The sequence below is a fragment of the Schistocerca gregaria genome, chromosome 3 (genome assembly GCF_023897955.1).
Source record: "Schistocerca gregaria isolate iqSchGreg1 chromosome 3, iqSchGreg1.2, whole genome shotgun sequence".
Lineage (NCBI taxonomy): Eukaryota > Metazoa > Arthropoda > Insecta > Orthoptera > Acrididae > Schistocerca > Schistocerca gregaria.
This window is the reverse complement of record NC_064922.1, coordinates 653,841,587-653,866,363: the sequence shown is the minus strand read 5'-3', so window position 1 is coordinate 653,866,363 and position 24,777 is coordinate 653,841,587. Positions and strand designations below refer to the sequence as shown.

The 24,777-nt window shown below is 40.6% G+C and overlaps 1 protein-coding gene across 1 annotated transcript in view; it reads right to left on the bottom strand.

The window, feature by feature from the left end:
* Positions 1-24,777, bottom strand: part of LOC126356113 (phosphatidylinositide phosphatase SAC2) — a 374,100-nt gene that overhangs the window by 4,079 nt on the left and 345,244 nt on the right. The window lies entirely within an intron of this gene.

Sequence of the window (24,777 nt, the reverse complement as noted above, 5' to 3'; positions counted from 1 at the left end):
CTTCACCAACATTTCTTGGAATCTCATCTCAATGAACTTGCTAATGATACAGCCACAGAATGAGATTCAGCAACAGGAAATGGTGGAGTAAGCAATTATCACACTTTGCTATCTTGTGGAGAAATCTTGTGATGTATTGCAGTTAAGGTTGACAAAATATTTATTTTACAACAAATGGGCAATAATAATATTTTGTAGATCCATAAAATATTTGCGAAGACCTCTTCAGGACTATAAAAATTCTCAGACTTTCATATCACTGTATTTACGGTTTCAGCAATTTTCATGCCAGATAAAACAGTTTCAAAAGAACTGAGATTTAAATTACCAAAGCCTTGATATAAAACTAATTTCCATATGAATTCTTCATCCCACCTAGTATAAAAAAGATGAAGTCCTTTGCTATGGTGGATTGTTTAATAAGGTGCACAACAACCACAACACTTCCTCAGGAATCTCAAAAACTTCAGAAGTACATAAAAATTTTCTGTTACTAACAATTCCTCCAGTAAATTATCACAATGCTGGAACTATGGACGTTCAGTTATTACAGCTGAAAACCGTTGCTTATTGTATCAAAGTAACTTTCGTAGAATACATAAGTGATGCTCATTGACATCTGTCTGTATACAGACACAGCTGTTCAGCCACTTTTAGTAGATAAATAGAAACTAAATAGCATAATCACAAGCACTGTTTTGAAAATCACAGCATTTTGACCAACTACATACTTAAAGTCATGGAGAACAAAGTACACTCCTGGAAATAGAAATAAGAACACCGTGAATTCATTGTCCCAGGAAGTGGAAACTTTATTGACACAATCCTGGGGTCAGATACGTCACATGATCACACTGACACAACCACAGGCACATAGACACAGGCAACAGAGCATGCACAATGTCGGCACTAGTACAGTGTATATCCACCTTTCGCAGCAATGCAGGCTGCAATTCTCCCATGGAGACGATCGTAGAGATGCTGGATGTAGTCCTGTGGAATGGCTTGCCATGCCATTTGCACCTGGCGCCTCAGTTGGACCAGCGTTCGTGCTGGACGTGCAGACCGCGTGAGACGACGCTTCATCCAGTCCCAAACATGCTCAATGGGGGACACATCTGGAGATCTTGCTGGCCAGGGTAGTTGACTTACACCTTCTAGAGCACGTTGGGTGGCACGGGATACATGCGGACGTGCATTGTCCTGTTGGAACAGCAAGTTCCCTTGCCGGTCTAGGAATGGTAGAACGATGGGTTCAATGACGGTTTGGATGTACCGTGCACTATTCAGTGTCCCCTCGACGATCACCAGAGGTGTACGGCCAGTGTAGGAGATCGCTCCCCACACCATGATGCCAGGTGTTGGCCCTGTGTGCCTCGGTCGTATGCAGTCCTGATTGTGGCGCTCACCTGCACGGCGCCAAACACGCATACGACCATCATTGGCACCAAGGCAGAAGCGACTCTCATCGCTGAAGACGACACGTCTCCATTCGTCCCTCCATTCACGCCTGTCGCGACACCACTGGAGGCGGGCTGCACGATGTTGGGGCATGAGCGGAAGACGGCCTAACGGTGTGCAGGACGGTAGCCCAGCTTCATGGAGACGGTTGCGAATGGTCCTCGCCGATACCCCAGGAGCAACAGTGTCCCTAATTTGCTGGGAAGTGGCGGTGCGGTCCCCTACGGCACTGCGTAGGATCCTACGGTCTTGGCGTGCATCCGTGCGTCGCTGCGGTCCGGTCCCAGGTCGACGGGAACGTGCACCTTCCGCCGACCACTGGCGACAACATCGATGTACTGTGGAGACCTCACGCCCCACGTGTTGAGCAATTCGGTGGTACGTCCACCCGGCCTCCCGCATGCCCACTATACGCCCTCGCTCAAAGTCCGTCAACTGCACATACGGTTCACATCCACGCTGTCGCGGCATGCTACCAGTGTTAAAGACTGCGATGGAGCTCCGTATGCCACGGCAAACTGGCTGACACTGACGGCGGCGGTGCACAAATGATGCGCAGCTAGCGCCATTCGACGGCCAACACCGTGGTTCCTGGTGTGTCCGCTGTGCCGTGTGTGTGATCATTGCTTGTACAGCCCTCTCGCAGTGTCCGGAGCAAGTATGGTGGGTCTGACACACCAGTGTCAATGTGTTCTTTTTTCCATTTCCAGGAGTGTATTTGTCAAAATTTTCTGCTTATTGCGGATGCAAAAATTTGGAAGCTTTCCAGTCTGCAGAAGAACATGTCAATTATCTTTAATGATGACTCTTTTAAATGTACAACATGAATGCAGCTAATCATAGAAGCATCTCTATGGCAAAGTGTTTTATTCACACTATGTAGCTTCTCTGTCTTGATGGGATCTACAGAATGGGATGGATGGATGAAAAAGCTGTAAGGAGACAAAAATTTTGGCTGATTTCAGATGTGATACCAATACAATCTTAAGTTCTGTATAATCACAATGATGGGCTGGATGCCAATGGTGTTGCTGTAGTTGTTGCTGAAAACAAATGGATAATACTTAGTGAGGTTATTATTGATAATGAATGTAGTAACAATAGAACTAGCTTTATTCATCTGTGAATGACTTTTAATATATATATATTGTGTCTGTGTATGTGCGGATGGATATGTGTGTGGGTGTGTGTGTGCGCGAGTGTACACCTGTCCTTTTTTTCCCCTAAGAGAAGTCTTTCCGCTCCCGGGATTGGAATGACTCCTTACCCTCTCCCTTAAAACCCACATCCTTTCATTTTTCCCTCTCCTTCCCTCTTTCCTGACGAAGCAACTGCCAGTTGCGAAAGCTCGTAATTCTGTGTGTGTGTTTGTGTGTTTTGTTCATGTGCCTGTCTGCCGGCGCTTTCCCGCTTGGTAAGTCTTGGAATCTTTGTTTTTAATATATTTTTCCCAAGATGGCTAAAGCAAACTCATCAAATACCTGTAATGGCAGAAAGCCATAGACAAACTCAGAGAACATATTTAGCAAATTTATAGGTTATGATACGGTAGTTTCAGTTTGCTGACTGTACACTGGGTGTCCACATGATTAAACCAGGGATGGAAATTCATTGGACAGTGTGCCAAACATCTCATTTGGTAATTACTTTGAATGAACACCTTAGAACTAATGGTGACAAATCAGGACAAACTTTTTGATTTAGTTAACATAGAGAATGGAATGGGTGACATAAAGCTGTTACAGCATCAATGACAACAGATGTTAAAAGAAATACTAACAAAGGTATGAAAACATTTCTGCTCAGCAAATGTGAAAAAAGGTGGCATACAAAATCAGACATTCATTTCTGGAAATAAAAACATGCATCACAAAGAAGTTTATTGACAAAATTATGAGAACAAACATTCCAAATAGAATAGCTACATACATTTTTCATCCTTAAAATAAGGAATTTTCCTTTTGAACATTGCCTTACATAAATAAGAAATCATGCAGTTTATTAATAATATTTTGGATCACAAGTCCACATTTTGCATATTATATTATGTACTAGTACATATAGATAGTTTTTGTATATGATATACCTCATGCAAAAAGCTCTGAGTTTGTTTCAGTACTGGAATTGGTACTGAACTATCCAACTATACAATACATTGCATAATATCATCTAATAAATGAACACCTTTATTTAATACTGTGGACTATTGTTTAAAGTACACTAAAAAGAATAACATTAATAAGCAATAGACTTACAGGCAAGATGTTACACAATTTACTACAATTTTTCCAACTAGTGAACGCTCTGAATAACACACTAAATGACTATGACTGTTACATTAGAGAAATTTGACGTCATTGGAAGGAGAGAAGATTACGCTTTAATGTACTGTCAGTGTAGAAGACACTGGTGATAAGCATTACTTCAGAATGGAGAAGGATAGAGCAAAGTATTGGTGACAGTTGTTCTTATTACACACAACACAGTGAAACCTTAGCAGCATGATGCAATCGGCATAATCTGCTGTAATACATAGTATCTTGATGAGGTGTCATGTCACATGCTCAAGGCAATGTAAAGTTCAGCTCACACACGGAGAAGAAACATTTGCTGAGAGTTTTAAAATTTTCCTGGTAAACTGAAGGAGCAAATAGATTTTGAGCTTGCAGCTGGTTGCATTTTACTATATTCCACAATATTTCAAATGGAAATCCACCTGTCGTTCTCGGGTGAACCACTCAAAACTAATGAAGGCTTCCTCCATTCTGCACTCTATTGGTGCACTGTATTCCAAGCATGCATTATGGTAATGGTGACAGAGAAATTACACTACCTGGTGCGCAGCACCCTCACTGGAGAAACAGTGGGTCTGAGCTGTCCTTTAAGGGTTGACAATTGTCACAGCCATTAGTGTGCTCTATCATCCTCAATTAGAGCAAATTTGGGAATGACTGTGTTCCATGCATTATCCAACTGGTATCATTGTTCATATGATTTTCCACTGGACATATTTCCAAATAATCAAGTCCCAAAAATATGTTGATGTCGCTAAAATTATTGTTTCATCATACTGCGTTGAATGATTAGTGGAGATTCAACAATAGAAGTATCGCTTAGCTGCAAAAGGTGCATGCAGCATTGTGACATCCAGTGCAGCGTTCTTCCATGGTGTATATGATGTGGTCTATGTAAGTATCTGGGGAATTCCATCTTTCTGTAATAACAAATGCTTCATTGAACCTAGAAGAACTGTAAGCCTAATGGTGGACAGAAAGCCATTTTCACTAGAAATTATCAGAGAATTCTGACTATCTTCGACAAAATATAACTGAAAACGGGAAGAAAAGCCAGAGATTTTGTCAATGTACTCCCCTCCTTACGCACATTCTGTCTTTTTTTTAAATTTAACTGTCAGTACCCTGTTAATCTGCTTGGTAGAACATAAGTTTTCCCCAAATGCTGTCTTCAGAAGGATGAGATCTGTGTGCAAGTGTTTTAAGCAAATTTATAGTTTGCAACAGATGATGACAACCCTACCCCTGTAAATACAAAGCAGTAAGAAGGTTTATGGTAAACCGAATGCCTCAGAGAACCATCATTCTTCTATTAACCAGCAAAAGCAGGCAATCTTTTATGGAACTGCAGCGATGTATAAAGTCTATTACACTACTGGCCATTAAAATTACTACACCACAAAGATGATGTGCTACAGACGCAAAATTTAACCGACAGGAAGAAGATGCTGTGATAAGCAAATGATTAGCTTTTCAGAACATTCACACAAGGTTGGCACTGGTGGCGACACCTACAACGTGCTGACATGAGGAACGTTTCCAACCGATTTTTCATACACAAACTGCAGTTGACCGGCATTGCCTGGTGAAACGTTGTTGGGATGCCTCATGTAAGGAGGAGAAATGTGTACCATCACATTTCCGACTTTGGTAAAGGTCGAATTGTAGCCTATCATGATTTTTGTTTATCGTATCGTGACATTGCTGCTTGAGTTGGCCAAGATCCAATGACTGTTAGCAGAATATGAAATCGATGGGTTCAGAAGGGTAATACAGAATGCCGTGTTGGATCCCAACAGTTTCGTATCACTAGCAGTCAAGATGACAGGTATCTTATCCGCATGGCTGTAACGGTTCATGCAGCCACATCTCAATCCCTGAGTCAACAGATGGGGACGTTTGCAAGACAACAACCATCTGCATGAACAGTTTCACGACGTTTGCAGCAGCATGGACTATCAGCTCAGAGACCATGGCTGCAGTTACCCTTGGCACTGCATCACAGACAGGAGTGCCTGGGTGCACGAATGGCAAAACATCATTTTTTTTGGATGAATTCAGGTTCTGTTTACAGCATCATGATGGTCGCATCTGTGTTTGGCGACATCGTGGTGAATGCACATTAGAAGCGTGTATTTGTCATCGTCGTACTGACATATCCAGGGTGTATACGGGGAGAAAGAAAAAAAATTCCTGGATTATTCCCGGATTTCTCCTGGATATCCCATTAAAAAAAATGCTTTTTCCTGGCAAAGATACATTTTTTCTGTGCTAAGTGACAGTAGATTTTCCGTAGATTTTCCCTCGGAAATGTAAAACTTATCAATCCTTTGAATGGTTAACGTTTTATACAATCACGTAGAACTTCCCAGAAAAAAAAGAAAAAATGGGGCAGAGAAGTTTTGGAGAGACTTTTAAGGAAAAAAAAAGGAGAGAAGTTTTGGAAAGACCTTTGATTTGCAGCAACATATAAGCTGCATATTTTTGTATTACAAAAGTATAAATTTGAATTGCGCAAAACACAGTGCGTTAGTTTCCGGAGCATTGGAACCGAGGTTGAGATGTCCTGTTGAAAGCGAGTCATATCTCAAGCCACGAGCACCTCGCCAGCCGATGACAGCAGCTATTCAGAGCATAGGATACGTGATATAGTCAGCCAATAGCAAGATCACTGGTTACATAGCGCAAACACATAAGAGGAAAAGTTAACGGTTTACATGAATGTACACAGTACTGTATTTCTACAAGAAAAGCTAAGCTTTCACATATAATTTTGGTCTCTAAGATTAACACGCTACAACAGAAGCTAAGCTTTCACATGTAATATTGATCTTTTTTGCGTGTGTTATACTTTAAGATACATCACACAAATGCGCCAGTAAATTTAAAATTATGACAAAATTCTTGTAAGTGGCTGGTCGTCAAACTGTTCAGTTTCGAATGCTCTGTGATTTAGATATCCACCCCACTTTCTCACATGTAACATAATTCATCTTGCGTAAAAATAAATTTCCTTTGAAAGTAACACTTTTCTAACCACCGTTCGCAATACCATCCGGAGACTGTTAGAAATAGGTTCGATTTACTAGTTGCCAGAGAGTGCCAGAAAACAGGCATTATTGTGAGTGTGCAACTGCAGTGGTGTAGGAAGCCCGCATGTTCGTGTGTATAAAGCACTATAAGAGAGCTTACATTACACCATAAAAGGAACAGAGTATCAGAGAATACTCCAAAGAGCATCGGAATTTCGTAAACCAAACTAAAATGCATAATTCAGCTTGAAGTGCAAATTGGCTTTTTCCAGATTCACAATGAAGTAGGTCCCACCTGATATTAAACTTTTCAGTGTGGTTTTTGGGATGTAAATTTTCTTGAAGCACCAGTACTCTACGATCTCATTTTTGGTTCTTTATTATGGCATAATGCCATATATGGCAGAAGGTGATAACGTGCACTTGAAATTCAGCGAACAGTTGGAACTAGCCAATACTGTAGAATGAATCACTTCATTTCAAATAAAATGATTGCCTCAGCGGAAAGATTAATAAAGCCAAATTTGTTTAGCAAAATTGCAAAAATAACTTCATTGTTCTGCAAGGCGATTAATGCTTGATTGCTACTAACTTGGAAATACAATAAAATCAGAAAACTGAAATTAATAATAATAGATTTTTGCCCTCCGGAATTATGTGAATGTATTTTAATTCACTTGATAGCTCCCGTCCACAGAAATCCGTTTTGTTTTCATTTGACGTAGGAGCTGTACACGAAGAGAAGTAGCGAAATCACTTAACGTAAACACGGGTCACGTGGAGGTCAACCCCCTCCCCACTACAACTCAGAGCAAGCGCGAATCTGGCAGCTAGGGCGCGCGAGAAAAATCTGGCTGCTTGCAGCTATTACCGATGCAGCTGACAGCCAAACTTCAAGTAGCAGGAAGCGGGAAACGGTACTGCTTACACACGAGACAAATGCGCATGCGCAACAGACCGCTGGCAATTGGTCAAACGAACCTAATGTGAACAGTTGTGACGTAATGCTCATTGCCAGCAGTTTATTGTTACGAAGAATTACAGTCTGCGCCCTGCGGCCTTTGACATATTTTTGCTATTTGCAGAAGCTTGTGCGTGCACGGTGTTTTGTTGTTGTAAATTGCACATTTCCTTTGCCACTAGGGTTTTATTTTTTCCCTTCTCATTTATATTTTATTGCTGCAGTATCATTTTCCAGTAGGAGGATACAATAACATTGTTTGCTAGAGAATCAGTCAAAATTACAAAAATTTAACTGAAAGCTAAAACAACGAAAAATTCCTGGAATTCCAAAAAATTCCCAGGTTTTTCCCGGTTTTCTCCCAGATGAAAAAATTCCCAGGATTTTCCCGGATTTCCCGGTTGTCTCGGGTCGTATACACCCTGCGTATCACCCGGTGTGATGGTATGGGGTGCCATTGGTTACACATCTTGGTTACCTCTTGTTCACATTGATGGCACTTTGAACAGCAGATGTTACATTTCAGATGTGTTACGACCCGTGACTCTACCCTTCATTCGATACCTGCAAATCTCTACATTTCAGCAGGATGATGCACGACCGCATGTTGCAGGTCCTGTACAGGCTTTTCTGGATACAGAAAATGTTTGACTGCTGCCCTGGCCAGCACATTCTGCAGATCCCTCACCAATTGAAAATGTCTGGTTAATGGTGGCCATGTAACTGGCTCATCACATTACCCCAGTCACTACTCTTGATGAACTGTGGGATTGTGTTGAAGCTGTATGGGCAGCTGTACCTGTACACGCCATCCAAGCTCTGTTTGACTCAACGCCCAGGCGTATCAAGGCCATTATTATGTCCAGAGATGCTTGTTCTGGGTACTGATTTCTCAGGATCTATGCACCCAAATTGCATGAAAATGTAATCACATGTCAGTTCTAGTATAATATATTTGTCCAATGAATACCCATTTATCATCTGCATTTCTTCTCGGTGTAGCAATTTTAATGGCCAGTAGTGTAATTTATGTTCTTCATGAGGCCATACTATGGAAGTATCGTCCACATATCTCCAAAATGTAATTGTCTTAAGAGTCACTGATTCCAGTGCTGTCCTCTCAAAAACCTGCCTAAATAAGTAGGCCACCAGGAGAAACTGTGGGCTACTGATGGTGATGCCATCAGCCTACTCAAGATGATAATGATTCAACATATGATACGTTAAAAAAGAGCATGTCACAACAAAGGAGTGATATCGAACTGAAACTTGTTGTCATCACCCATTGCTAACTATGAGTGTTCTTATAGCTCTTGAACATAGAGCTCACACAGTCTCAGACCCAGATAATTTGTCTAAACAGCTCACCTACCTAAACACTGTGTTCAGGAAAAACAGGTATTCTACTCAGAAAAATAAATAAAAAGTGGATAAAGAGGAGAGCACACTGGAAGAAGTCTGTACCTTTTCTTCCCTCCATTGACAATGTCACATACAGAATCTTCTGAAAATTTCAGGTGAAAGTGGTTTTCCACTCACCATTAATATTACAGACCATAGGCTCAGTGAAGGATTATTTGCCGTTGTGGAAGTATGGACAAAATATGTCATTTGGCTTATGTAGGCCAGATCACAAACACCACAGGAGACCGCTGGCTGTGGTAGAAGGCTCATCTCCTCCAAATTAATATTGAGGCTACATTTTTTACTAATCAGAGGGTGCAAAAATCTGAATACCAGAAGATGATTTCATTAAAACTAATTCTTTGCAAGATGAAAGCCTGACGAAATGCAGAAGCTGGCAGTAAAAATTTGACAGTTTGACAAGCTAACATCCCAAAGCGATCCACCTACAACTTGCTACAAATGCCTTATAATCATTAAAAGCAGCACCACTCTCATCAGTCAAACATATTTCTTGGGGCAGGAGATTATAAAAAGGACCTGATGAAAGCAGTTGATTTTACCCTTTAGCTCATCTTCAAGGGACAGTGTAACTGTACCCTTCGAGTTTCATTTGTTGCACATGTGTTCTGAGTCTGATAGTTCACTCTAGTACAGGGCTATTTCACTAGCGAGGGTTTTCTTGGGAACTCATGGTTTTCTCAACCCAACTCGATTCCATGCCTTCCTCAAAAGTGTCCTCATCAGATACAAACAGCTTCCAAAGGTCTGATGGTTTCTGGAGTATCCTTTTTCAATAACTAATTTTCAATTTCGTGTTACTGCTTTCATGGTAATGTCAGTGGTGTTCCTTGCATGGAATTTCCTGACACCTTCAATGGTTTGGAAAGTGCTGTGACTCTCAATTTCTTTTGTTGGAACCCTGCAAGAAAGTGCGTGAGCCAAAATCATTCATTCTTCCTGTGACAAATTACAGAAAGTTGCTGATGCATGCCTAGAGTTTATGGTAACTGACGACTTACAGCCTCCAGCACAAGTATTCCTGGTTCACCACACTTGCACCCAGATGATTTCTCTTAAGTGTGTTTAAATTTTATATATGTTTCCTATTCTCTTCACTTAATCTTTACTTAAAAGCAACCTATCTTCCATAACACCATACATGTTGCAGTCAGATGTCCTCTTTGTAATAACAATTATTACAGGAAAATGGGAAAAATACAAAAAGATACCTTTCAACACATGCTTAAGAAAAATAAGTGAACAGTTTTTATTGTTTTCTAATTTTCCATTTATTTTCTCCCCATTGACACTCTTCCATGCCTTTAGCCCGAGTCTCAAAAAGAATATTGCATTGTAAACACCATGTAAAGTATGCACAAATAACATAAGTGTGGCTCAGGGTGACTTCAATTTGCTAAATATTAATTTATTAACGATTTATGTAGCAAAAACTTATAAAGTAAACGGTAAAGCTAAATGTAAATGCCACTGATGGATTAGGCCTTAGGCCTATTCTGATTGACACAGGCCTGTTCTGATTGGCTGACTGCTGCCTACAAGGCAGTATGAGGAGTAATCTATGATCATAGGATATGTGATATGCACATTGCCAATCTCTCCAGCCGTTATTGCTAGTAGACAAATCCTGATGACGATGCTGCTTCTTTATTCAAGTAGCTCCTCATCTGGTATCACAAGATTGAGTGAACCTTGCTCCACACCTTCCTACCTCAGAAAAAAACTAATGAGGTACCAGGGAACAAACCCAGGACTTTCTGCAGAGAAGGCAGTAACACTAACCATTCGGCTATGGAGGCACCCGTGGAGCAAACAACTGAAACATTGAACAATATAGACAGTAGGGTGCACATAGCAACACACACATAACTCGCCAAAAGTAAAAACACAGTTAGCCATAGATTCTAACTTCCAATACCAGAATCTGTCCCAGTGGAAATTTTTCGTCCAAAGTAACTACTCAATTGATAACATTGCGACTTTGTCTGTATCTTTGTCACCATGTCACAAAGGATATGATTTGTTGAGATATGATCCATAATTGTTTTGCAAGTCTCCTCTCAAACAATATTATATTTGGTGTCAATGTGTGTGATGTGATCCTTATATCCACTTGTTTATGAAAAACTGCTTACACCTTTGTTGTCATAAAAATGTTTAAAATGGCTGATACAGGGAATCAAAGCTTTTGTAAGTTTTAGTCAGCAAACCTTTTGAAGAGTGTTAGTTACCTGTTTCATTAATATTTACATAAATGTACTTCATGCCTAAGTTAAGATGGTGTGTTCACATTTATTAAATACTTTTTAAGAACAGCATTCTGTGGTCTGATTTTTACTTTGTGGAAGTATATAACCATCCGACAAATTTTCTTGGATGAACACACAATACAACTGTGTTTGGTCGAACAGTGTGAGTTTTTACACATTTGCAAAAGGTTTCAATCTGACTACTAAAGAATAAATGACATGTGCCACTCTGAGTGGCTGGTAGCAGCATCAATATCAGTTTTCAAATCTCATACTGATTCAGTATTCAAGAAAACCTACAGTTCACAGTTGTACAAACTGCTGATGCCATGTAATTGTTGGCACTACTCATTCCATCATTCAAAACTAACAGCTTCTTAATAATGTGGAAGATGAGGTTCTGTAGAGCTTACTATTCATCATCAAGAACAGACGACCACAGTCTCTGGCAGCGAAGCCTCACTGTGAGTAGCAGCTCATGATGGGGAAGGCAAATGGGTGGTGGGGATATGGAGAAGGCTGGGGTGGAGAGAGGAGGAATACCAGGGTAGGGCTGGGCTTGTGAGAACATACAGGGATGGGGTGGAGAGTGGTTGTTGTGGTCTTCAGTCCTGAGACTGGTTTGATGCAGCTCTCCATGCTACTCTATCCTGTGCAAGCTTCTTCATCTACCAGTACTTACTGCAACCTACATCCTTCTGAATCTGCTTAGTGTATTCATCTCTTGGTCTCCCTCTACGATTTTTACCCTCCATGCTGCCCTCCAATGCTAAATTTGTGATCCCTTGATGCCTCAGAACATGTACTATGAACCGGTCCCTTTTTCTTGTCAAGTTGTGCCACAAACTCCTCTTCTCCCCAATTCTATTCAAAACCACCTCATTAGTTATGTGATCTATCCATTTCCGAATCTAATTCCCTCAACATCACCCGGCCTAATTCGACTACATTCCATTATCCTCATTTTTCTTTTGTTGATGTTCATCTTATATCCTCCTTTTAAGACACTGTCCATTCCGCTCAACTGCTCTTGCAAGTCCTTTGCTGTCTCTGACAGAATTACAATGTCATCGGCGAACCTCGTAGTTTTTATTTATTCTCCATGGATTTTAATACCTACTCTGAATTTTTCTTTTGTTTCCTTTACTGTGTGCTCAATATACAGAGTGGAGAGAGGGTAGGGCAATTAGGCACAGTCGAGAAATTAGACGGGGGGGGGGGGGGGGGGGGGGGGGACAGAGGTATATTTAATGTTGGAATGGGAACAGGCAGGGGTTAGATGGGTAAGAACATTGACTAATGAAAGTTGAGCCCAGGAGGGTTATGGGAACATAGGTTATATTGCAGGAAGAGATTCTATGCACACAATTCAGGAAAGCTGGTGTTGGTGGGAAGAACCCAAATGCTACAGGCTGTGAAACAGTAATTGAAATGAAGAACATCGAAATGGGTGGCGTGCTCAGCAATGGGGAAGTCCACCTGTTTCTTGGTCATAGTTTGTCAGTGGGCATTAAAGTAGACAGACACCTTGTTGGTTACCATGCCTATGTAGAATGCAGCACAGAGCCTGCAGCTTAGCTTGTAAATCACATGGTTTCACAGGTAGCCCTGCCTTTGATGGGACAGGTGATGCTTGTGACCCGACTGGAGTAGGTGGTAGGAGGAGGATGTACGGGACAGGTTTATTACATGGAGACGAGCCATGAGGCAATGGGTTTGGATCAGGAATTATATAAAGGATGGACGAGCGCATTGTGTAGGTTCAGTGAGCACTGGAATACCACTGCGGGAAGGGTCGGAAGAATAATGGGAAGGACATTCCTCATTTCAGGGCTAAATGAGAGGTTGCTGAAACCCTGGTGGAGAACGTGATTCATTTGTTTCAGAACCGGGTGGTGGTGAGTCATGAGGGAAATGCTCCTCTATGGCCAGACAGTGGGACCTGGGGAAGTGGTGGGTGACAGGAGAGATAAGGCATGGGAAATCTTTTTCTGTATGAGGTTGGGAGGGTGGTGATTGTCTGTGAAGGCCTCAGTGGGACTTTCGGAATGTTTTGAAAAGGACCACTTGTCACTACAGATATGACAGCATAGGGTGGCTAAGTTGCATGGAAGAGACTTCTTGGTATGGAATGAGTGGCACGGTGGCAGCTGTCAAAGTGGAGGTATTGCTGGTGGTTGGTAGGTTTGATATGGACAGCCTTGTAATCCCTAATTCCTGGAGCCCATATCAAATATTGAAACTCTTGCCCTCGAGGAACTACAGCAACATTCACAATGCTGCCTCAAAAAAACACTCCACCCTGTTCACTTCCTACTCCCGCCTTGGACTACCACTATCCACCACTGCTACAAAAGCATCCAAACCTCTGCCACATCCCCTCATAGCTGACAAACCCTTTCCCAGAAACCCACTACATTTATCATACCCTTGTAACTCCCTCCCATCACCATACAGAACCCAAGGCCTAAACACACCTGAAACATGGTGATGAAACTTCTCTCCAAAATCCTTAGTCCCACAGAAGTTTCAGACATTTACAAAGGCCTCATCTTTTGCCGCACTACCAAATTCTATCATGCAGGACTTGTTAAAGACCTTGTCTCTTTCTCCCAGTCCCTACAGTGGAAACACTTTCTTGCCAACAACTTTACCAATCAGACTCAACCAGAGACCCAACCTCGTCCTTACTGCTTACTTGGTGGCCTTTTTCATCATAACCTGCTGCTCCCAGCCTGGCTTCTGCTGCTAGAGACTTTGGCAGTTTGTGTGTGTTTGTGTGTTTGTTTGTGTGTGTGTGTGTGTGTGTGTGTGTGTGTGTGTGTGTGTGTGCTGCCTACTTTCGACGAAGGGGCCTTGTTTGTTAAAAGCTCACTTCCTGACACACTTTCTGTTGTGCCTATCGATGACTCAGCATCTCCAGTATAAGGTGGATAAAAATTATCCTTTTCATAATATTTTTACAATCTATCCTGGATCTGGCATTGTTTGAATCACTTATATGCAAGACATTGGCTGGTGAGGTTATATTAACCGTATTTTGGAATGCCCATGGTCTGATTTTCTATGATTTGTTGGAGGATGCGAGCTAGCACCCCAAAGATGTTTGGGCTTACATGCAGTTGTTCTTCGTCGAAATGTCTTGGCTCAAACTCGTCCAGGGGCAGAACCGCATATGTCACATTACATGCTCTAAATTATACACTTGTGACCCTTTGGTTAAATTGTCTGGCTGATGGCAAGTTTGCAAAATACAAAGTTAATGTAACATATAATAACAGTAACAATAATACCGGGAACTAAATTAACAACACATAAATGATCTAGGCCGCACAGTTGCGATTTGGTTAGAATAACGTTTATTCAGAAAGAAAACTAATAGCGAAAGTCATCACATTTAGAATTACTATTACACTCGAGCGCATATCCATTTGACACAGTTTGATCATTCACAATCTCATCATGAAACACAAGTCTGGTACTCCACCTTGTCATTTACATGAAAAGTTAGGTTCACTCCATGCACATGGCTGCTCATTGCTCAGAGGCTAATTCCCGCGATACCATACAACATGAAACTTTCTCTGACATTCCAGTTCCTAGCTGCCAAAAGGCCGACTGTCCACTTTCGCATCTCAATCCGAACTGTTAACTTTTGTGTCTCCAGCCGAACTGTCCGCCTTTGCGTCAGCACCAGCACTGTTCTCTTTGGTGTCTAGACCAGAACTGAACCGTCCACTTTCACATCTGCATCAGCACTGTTCCTCTGCCCGTCTCTGGTCGTGTTTCCCGTGCACCAAATATCCTCACTCCACTGACTGGGGCAGTTCCCTTTCATGAAACTGTCCATCTGATTGGCTACAGCTTATTCTACATTATTTTGCATTTTAACATATTTAAATAATCAAAGCTTGACCACTTTCATGTTCTAAATAAAGTAACAATAATATCCATTAAATAATAAACGTTAAATTCTTTTACATAAAACCAATACAATTTCCTTCTTAACTTTGAATGTCATGGCCAGTAACCTTGCACCAGTGTGCTTTCTGACAAATAAATAAAGAACAAAGTAAGTATTATGCACTAAACTTTACAACAAATATTCTATTACCTAATGATTCAATAAGGTGTCATACTGTCATCGTTTCATGTGTTTCGTGTGGAGGAAATGATGATCTGATGCTTAACTGAAAATACTAATAATTTAAATTTACTGTATCTTTTAAACAAATGAAGTTACGGAGTTGATATTTACAACATTTGTCATTTTAATGATGAGCTTCTATATGAAATGTTGATCGTTAAGATCGATTAAAGCATCCAGATTTTAGCATTCAGCTCTCTTTTACAAAACTTGTGGATTTCACTTTAACAGTAAATCATAAACTACTATAGATATGATCAATATTTAAGTTTTATTGGGACCACCATGAAAATATATGAAGGATCATAGCTTAAAATTATGATCAATATTCACGTTTTATTGGGACCACCATGAAAATTTATGAAGGATGGTAGCTTAAAATTACTGCGGCTGTATTCCCTGCACTATTACAGAATTAAATAGTTTCTATAAATGTTTCCCTTTATGGCCAATCTTAGGTCAACCATATTTAAAACTGCTTGGTCTTCCTGGCCACAAACGCCTTCTATTGCATTTCCCCATGTCATAGGTTCTCGCCTGTCTCACTCGCACACTACAGCACTTAGGCCTCAATAGACAACAGATGCCTGTGAGTTTCCCCATCTCGTAGAGCATCTGCGCCCTTTATGGCACATGGTCCTGGACGACAGGGTTCATTTCACAATTCCTGTAGGCTGACTCCTTCAGTCATATATTTCAATAAGAGCACTATGCTCATTAAATCACAAAGAGCACTATCAACATCCAATACTACTCAAGTATGATTGGACAAAGTCAAGCTTCTGCTGGAAGGGGAACAGCTGGCATGGCAGATAAAAGGTGAGTTTCTTCTTCAAGACAATACTTGTCCTCCAATGGCGCCACTGATATTGGAAACTATTGGCTGAATGGGTTGGGAGCTTCTCCCTGTGGAATTGTCATTGCATTTTTAATGTTTCCATTCTTGCTCTTGATTTCAGGTCGTTTTTGACTTTTCCATTTGCTGAATCAGTCCTTCTGATGAGCATTTGTTTTTCAATTTCTTCACATTTTTCCTCCAGCCATTTCCCTTTAGCTTCCCTGCAATTCCTATTATTTCATTCTTAAGTCACTTAAATTTCTGTAAACTTGAATTTCCTTGAACTTTTTCCTTCCCTCTTTCAATAAACCCATTTAAGTATTTCTCCTGCTACCCAAGGTTTCTTCGAATAATGTTCCTTGTACCTACATTTTTCTTTCCAACTTGTGTGATTCCACTTTGTAGATATGTCCATTCCTCTTTAACTGCATTGTTCACTGCGGTATTTATTATCACAGTGTTGTATCTCATCGTTCTTCAGTACTTCAGTATCCACATCTTTACACATTAATTCTTCTGGACAAGTCTCTTAATCCTCCATCATGCACAATTCTAGGACACAAGCACCAAACAGCTACAGTTTCCAGTACATAAATTCTATCAAACAGTAAATGTATGCGAAAAAATTAAGTCACTATTTTGGTGCCAATGTCTTTCACACTCACTCAGAATTACCAGAAGAAACACACTGTCACACAGAGAAGCAAAGATGGCAGACCACATTTGCTTGTGACAAGCAGATCTCATTGTGGCAGGTTTTAAATTCATTGTTTGACATCATTTTGTGAGCAACTTCAGTAGTGAAGGAGGTGCACTGTCTTTTGGAATGTAGAAGAGGTGGTGATTTCTCTCTGTCTTCTGCGTGATAAAACATTCCAATGTAGATTGTCTTAGTAAAAAGATAGCGGTATTAAAAGCAGTAGGTCACGCTGCAGAAGAATGGCAAAAAACACAGCCTTCAGATGTAGATTGCAAAAGGTATGCAATGCAATGGCAGTTTTGTCTACAGGATGGGGTTTTGTGTTGAACAACTAGACTCAGACCAAGAATTGTGGTTCCCTAACACCTCCGACAGGAAGTCATGCATAAGGCCCATGATCACATTCTTTTAGGTCACAGTGGTCAAAGAACTACTGAAAGACACGCTGCTGAACATTTCGGGTGGGATACAAGAAAGCACAATGTAGCACACTATGTGAGCAACTGCATACGATGCATCTAGTGAGCAGACTATTGCCATAAATGTATACCGTTATTATGACTCTCGGAAGTGTCACGCCCATTTCAAATATTAGGAATGCACATTTATGGCTCCTTTAATAAAATACCAGCTGGGAATAATGATAATAGATTATTTCTCAAGGTATCCAACCATGGTAAGTCTCCCTGATCAACAGGCAAACACCATTGCACAAGATATGGTCAATAATTGTGGATTTTAAAAATTGGCACACCAGAAGCATTTATAACTGACCAAGGTAGTAACTTCATGCCCAAACTCATGAAACTATTTTGCCATTTGCTTAAAGTACATGAATTATGCAGCACACCATTACACCCACAGTCAAACAGATGGACAGAAAGGGTCCACCGCACTATCAGGAAGATGCTTAGTTATTTTATCAACAACCAACACAACAACCGGGACATTATCATTCAACACTGTGTAAGTACTTACAAAGCTGAAACACACAAAGGAATGGGCATGTCACCTTATGAAGTTATTTATGGAAGGAAGATGCCATCGGAATTCCATGTTATTAAGCCTACAGATGGAAAGAATGGAGAAGCAGTTGGGAAATAAGCTCAAATCAATCAGGACATGTGGAAGGAAGTGCACAAAGCAAATAACAGAGCATTAGAATGGCAAGAAAAATCACGCACCATACATGCTAGGTATCGAATTTCAAAATTGGGCAATAGGTTTTTCTATCCAATACCCATGATGCTAAAGGAAAAACAAAAAAAAAAATGACAAATTGCCAGAGTCCCTACCAAGTCGTCGAAATCACAACCAGTTTAACGGCAAGTTACAGTTACCCACAAAAACAACTATTGTTCATGCAAGCCAGTTCAAACCTCTTAAGGGAGTAACAGATAAAATGCCACCAACAGTAGCAAGTATTGTTCTGAAGTGTACTGGACCACAGAAACGGAAGACCGCTGATCCACCAACATAGAACACTCACTTCGCCCCTTATAACCTTCGGCCACGTGCAGTTAATTCCCTATCCGCAATACAAAATCTACCATTCCAATGCAAATGCAAATGCAAATAAGCTTCCTATACTACAGATTCTAGTGATAATGTACCAACAGGGGGGTCAGGGACAGAAAAAGGAATTAGTAAAATACATTAAGGGGAATTCTGGGTTTTAAATAATGGGAAGTACCAACATATGATCAGACACCCTACACTTAAATAAGTAAAGGCATTCAGAAGAATGTATGAATAAGGGTGTCTAGGTCATACAAAGTGCACAATAATTTTTCTTTTGTCATAAAAGCACAATTATGTAAGATGCACTCAGCAATACTACTTTCCATATTATGACCGTCGCCTTCTACCACAATGGGGTCCTACATGGTTGCAACACTACCTTCCTCATTTGCAGATATGAATAACATGAGCTATGGGTTATAAGTGCACCAGTTGAGGAGTGGTGTCAGTTTTGTTTGACGGAACACGATGGTACTAACTAATCATCATTTGACAATGGTATTGGAATATAATCTATGGCAGATACATAATGAACTAGGGAGGTTAGAGCTAGAATTTAGTAGCTTAAAGTCAGCAGCAAGAAAAGCGGAGATATTTGACAAGGTAGCAAGTGAACATAAAACTCTGCAGTACTCATATGACCAGTTATGAGGCCAATTGCATCAAATAGAAGGATTAGTGCCACATACAATCAAATCATTTAGATGAGGGTGGTAAATTACTAAAAACCATTTTCGACATAGCAGACGACAATGATATCAAGCAGTTAAATAAGACTTACAGTTATAGCAGGTACCAACGACCCCCTATTGTCTGGCACACCAAGAGGTTAAATGATGTAGAAGAAGCACTACTCAATAACAACAAGGCTATTAGGAATGTTACACAAGAATCGAACAAGTATCTCTAAGTTACCACCATGGCAATGAATACCGATTTAAAGATAATACAAAGCAGCCTAGGAAGAGAGGAAAAGAAGATACCAGCAGTGAGGTTACTTCAATTACTCACAGATCAGTTAGTGGATGCATGGCTAACAGCAGAGGATCTTAAGGAAGCCATCCACTATGCAGTATAGGGATACTTGTCGGCAATTTTACTATCGCCAACAAACTTTATATTCGTATTGATTTGGATCCGTAAACAGTTACAGAAGTCACTACAATTAATCTTCCCTCCAAATAAGGAATGCTTGCTGAAGTACTACCACGTAGATAGGTACTAGTGGCCACAGACGACGTAAAATTACAAATTCATATTTCCTTCCCATTGACTGGCAAAACATATGTCTATGACTGTTATTCAGTGCACTCTTTTCCACTGGAATGGGGCCAACATAACAAAATTTGTACAATTTCGAACAAGTAAATTATTCCTAATCTCCAAAACATCTAATGCTATTGCAGCAGTGAAGCTTCAGAAGTAAGTAATCGCACACAAGAGTGGTTTACCAAATGCCTATCACGTGTCACTGAGGTGAACAGCATTAACTGTGAATCCAGCTATTTTCTGAGCAAAACAAAGTCTCAAATTTCCTGCATGACATACTAACTACTACTACATGCGAGCAAGTAGTAGTTAACCAACTGACTGATATCTTCACAAACTGTTTCGACCATGCTGCTGCTGCTGCTGCTACTACAATCGAACATACTGAACTATGCGATAGTAGACTGATAGTTAATGGCACATTATTTTCTCTCTCAGGCATGAATTTTCACTTACTCGGAACCATAACCAGTTTGACCATTGTCATCTCAACATACCCACTTATTCATTGGCCAGAAACACCTATGCAACTATTGGCTCCTCAAAATTTGTCTTACCTGAACAACTCCCTTGATTCCTCCATCCTGCAGTCATTAGATGTTTTTATCGCTGCACAACAAAGCAAGATTGATGCCAACACTATGATGCAGCATATTGTACAGTTGAAATAGGAACATAAAATGAGAATTGTGATACTGGGCACAGATATTTTTGGAACATTCTTGTTCCTATTTATACACTGTACTGCTTTCCTGTGTATCAGATGAAAACCCAAGACAAACAACAACATATCACTACCTAAAATTCCAGTTGAATGGCTACAACACTGAGCATACACACATACTGCTAAAATGTACGTAGATATCACTGTTGCTTGCTACTTCATTGTATTGTTACTGATCATCATTCTACCATATTTCTAACATTACTTTCAGGAGTTTTCTTGTTGGGTTGGGTTGTTTGGGGGAAGAGACCAAACAGCAAAGTCATCAGTCTCATTGGATGAGGGAAGAACAGGGAAGGAAGGCAACTGTGCCTTTTCAAAGGAACCATCCCGTCATTTTCCTGGAGCGATTTAGGGAAATCACAGAAAACCTAAATCAGGACGGTTGGACACGGGATTGAATTAATGCAAGTCCAGTGTGCTAATCACTGCACCACATCGCTCGATTTTTCTTAATGCTGATGTATTTCAATATAAGATAGATTGAATGTATAATGTAATTTTACTGATGGACTAATGTTTCCACTTGGTTTTTGTTTCCTGTTTGTTAGTCATTTGTAGATGGACATAAGAGAAAATTTGAGCACAAATTTTTCTGGATAGGGGAGGGGTGTAGGGTGCATAATAATTACATATAATAATTATGTGTTACTTTTGGTTGTTCAAAGCAGAAATCTGGCAGAAAAATCCGTGAAGACTTATTATACTTTAAGTGAACATTTTAGAGACTGTGAGACATTAAGTGACAATATTCGAAAGTGGCAATAGTCGCACAAGGAGGCCAATGGCCAGTGGAGTTTATGGTGTAGCAGCTAGAACACCGACAGATCAACAACCGAGTAGGGGGCAATGCTTCCAAGGAGAACAATGACCAGTACAGTTTGCACATCAATACTCCAGAAACTGTCATCATACTGAACTCGTGTGCATGACTTATCTGGCAGTGAGGGGGAGGATAACAGGGAAATGCCCGACCATGCCAGCATAGAGGTAAGACTAGGAAAGCCAGCACGTGTGTTGAAATTTTTCACATTTCTGCTCAACTTGAGAAGCACAGGTCAATGACCGAAGAGTGAGTCACCGCCCTGTAAACTTCATGACATTGGCAAAAACACTGAATAAATACCTCCAACAAATGAGCATGAGGTGGTCCTTAGAGAGGATAGAAAAGTGACAAAGAAACGTCATATGGACACATGATCGATGGTTAGTTGGTGGGCGTCATACTTCACTGCAATAACTTAACCACGACACTGCTAGACAGAAGAAGATGTCACTACCGTGCCACTAGGTCCACGCAGAAGATGCCATCGTTGCCAGAGAGAAGTTTGTGTAGTAGGGACTGGTGAGGACAAAGGCACTGTGGCCTAACCAAATGGGTTACCTGTGAACCTAGAGGTTGATGAACTCTGCCAGAAGATACCAAACCTGAGGGTTACTGGCTTAATTCCAGGACGGAGCAAATTCACAAGAAAGGGCCCGCATCACTGCTGCAGTGGATCACAGGTATAGTACTTAATGGAAGAATATGTCACCTGGCACTCCACTGCAACATGAGCCTTTACCACATCAGTGGTCACTGGAATCTGCATGCTATGACTCTGCACTGCACTGCTGCCATGAGGAGGAACTGAGTGAGTTAAAAAACAACGTATTACTCTGTTTGTTTAAAGAGTCTTATGTGTTAATAAATGATTGATGGTGTAACTACCAATACTTCACCCACACCTCACCCTCTGAGCCAAGGAAAGAACCCATTCCATTACCCACAAAGTGTCACTTTCCCTCCAGCTATCCCCGACAAAATAATGACCTTTGCTCCCCTGTGTCACTGACAATATCTACTGTCACAAAACCCCGATCTGCTACACTTTTGTACTGGCTCAGTATTTAGCATAATTAAAGCCAAACATACTGCTGAATTGTTTCCTCCCTTTCACATCAACAAAATCTAATAGCAGTTGTCGTGGGTTTTTTTTTTTTTTTTTTTTTTTTTTTTTTTTTTTTTTTTTTTTTTTTTTTTCCCCCCACACAATAGCTTTTTTGTCCTCAAATAGTCGATGAGGCCAAAATCAGAAAACCAGTTTCAGCAGTGATATTGTGACCAACTCCAAATGCAGGTTTAGCCATTCTCTTGGCATCTTCACTTGGCTGGCACAGAAAGGACCTGCAGCCTATAATCCAACATAGATCTTCATGTTCACTGTGTGTATCACATTAGCATCAATAAGAGTAAAAAGTATTATTCCATATTTGTTTGGTTTTGACGGTATGCATCGAAAAAAATATCTACCACAAAAATCTGGAAGCATTTCATCTATTGTAATGTTATCCCCTGCACAATGGCTCTTTTTAGAATTTTCTAAGAACTTCACGAACAAGAGCCAGTCAGTCAAATTCTTTCCTGGGCTGTGGTAAACCAGTTTGAATTTTTCAATGCTGTCACCTTCAGTTCACCACAGTTCCTGCAAATTTTGGTGATTCCCTCTGTATCCACTTTCTATGTACAACAAGTTGATAAAATACCTTTGTTGAGTTGCATCTATGGTGGAATTGATCCCCCCCCCCCCCCCCCCTCTCTCTCTCTCTCTCTCTCTCTCTCTCTCTCTCTCTCGAGAAACAATCCATGACAGTGTCAATGTATTGGTTTCTGTATTTGATGATTATGTTGTCAGTGGCTAAATTATTCCAATATTCACAGCACTTCCAGCATTCTTAGCATTTCATGTGACTCCAGAAAGGTGAGTGGTGGTGATGTGAGATCCCATGCAATGTCTTTTTCCAGATCTCTTTTTGACACACATGGTGGCCTTTCTTCCAAAATTAAAGTTTCTTGTTTCTATTGTCTCTTCTTTCTTCATCTTCAGCAGTATCCTCATCGTCTTACTCTGTTACAGCACCACCTTCAAGTTCTTCCACCTCACCTTGTGAATCAACGTCACTCTCATCACCAAGATCATGAGACAGCAACGAAGGGTTAAGCTTCAGCCTACTCTTCAACAAAACTAAATTGTGATCCAAGTCTATATCTGCTCCTTAGTATGCCTTACAATCCAATATCTGACTTCAGAATCTCAGTCTTGTCGTTTCCAAGGGCACCTCCTCCTCTTGTGATTTTTGAATAGAGTATTTACTATTGTTGTTGTTGTTGTGGTTTTCAGTCCTGAGACTGGTTTGATGCAGCTCTCCATGCTACTCTATCCTGTGCAAGCTTCTTCACCTCCCAGTACCTACTGCAACCTACATCCTTTTGAATCTGCTTAGTGTACTCATCTCTCGGTCTCCCTCTACGATTTTTACCCTCCACACTGCCCTCCAATGCTAAATTTGTGATCCCTTGATGCCTCAAAACATGTCCTACCAACCGATCCCTTCTTCTAGTCAAGTTGTGCCACAAACTTCTCTTCTCCCCAATCCTATTCAATACCTCCTCATTAGTTACGTGATCTATCCACCTTATCTTCAGTATTCTTCTGTAGCACCACATTTCGAAAGCTTCTATTCTCTTCTTGTCCAAACTAGTTATCGTCCATGTTTCACTTCCATACATGGCTACACTCCAAACAAATATTTTCAGAAATGACTTCCTGACACTTAAATCTATATTCGATGTTAACAAATTTCTCTTCTTCAGAAACGCTTTCCTTGCCACTGCCAGTCTACATTTTATATCCTCTCTACTTCGACCATCATCAGTTATTTTACTTCCTAAATAGCAAAACTCCTTTACTACTTTAAGTGTCTCATTTCCTAATCTAATTCCCTCAGCATCGCCCGATTTAATTGGACTACATTCCATTATCCTCGTTTTGCTTTTGTTGATGTTCATCTTATATCCTCCTTTCAAGACACTGTCCATTCCGTTCAACTGCTCTTCCAAGTCCTTTGCCGTCTCTGACAGAATTACAATGTCATCGGCGAACCTCAAAGTTTTTACTTCGTCTCCATGAATTTTAATACCTACTCCAAATTTTTCTTTTGTTTCCTTTACTGTTTGCTCAATATACAGATTGAATAACATCGGGGAGAGGCTACAACCCTGTCTCACTCCTTTCCCAACCACTGCTTCTCTTTCATGCCCCTCGACTCTTATGACTGCCGTCTGGTTTCTGTACAAATTGTAAATAGCCTTTCGCTCCCTGTATTTTACCCCTGC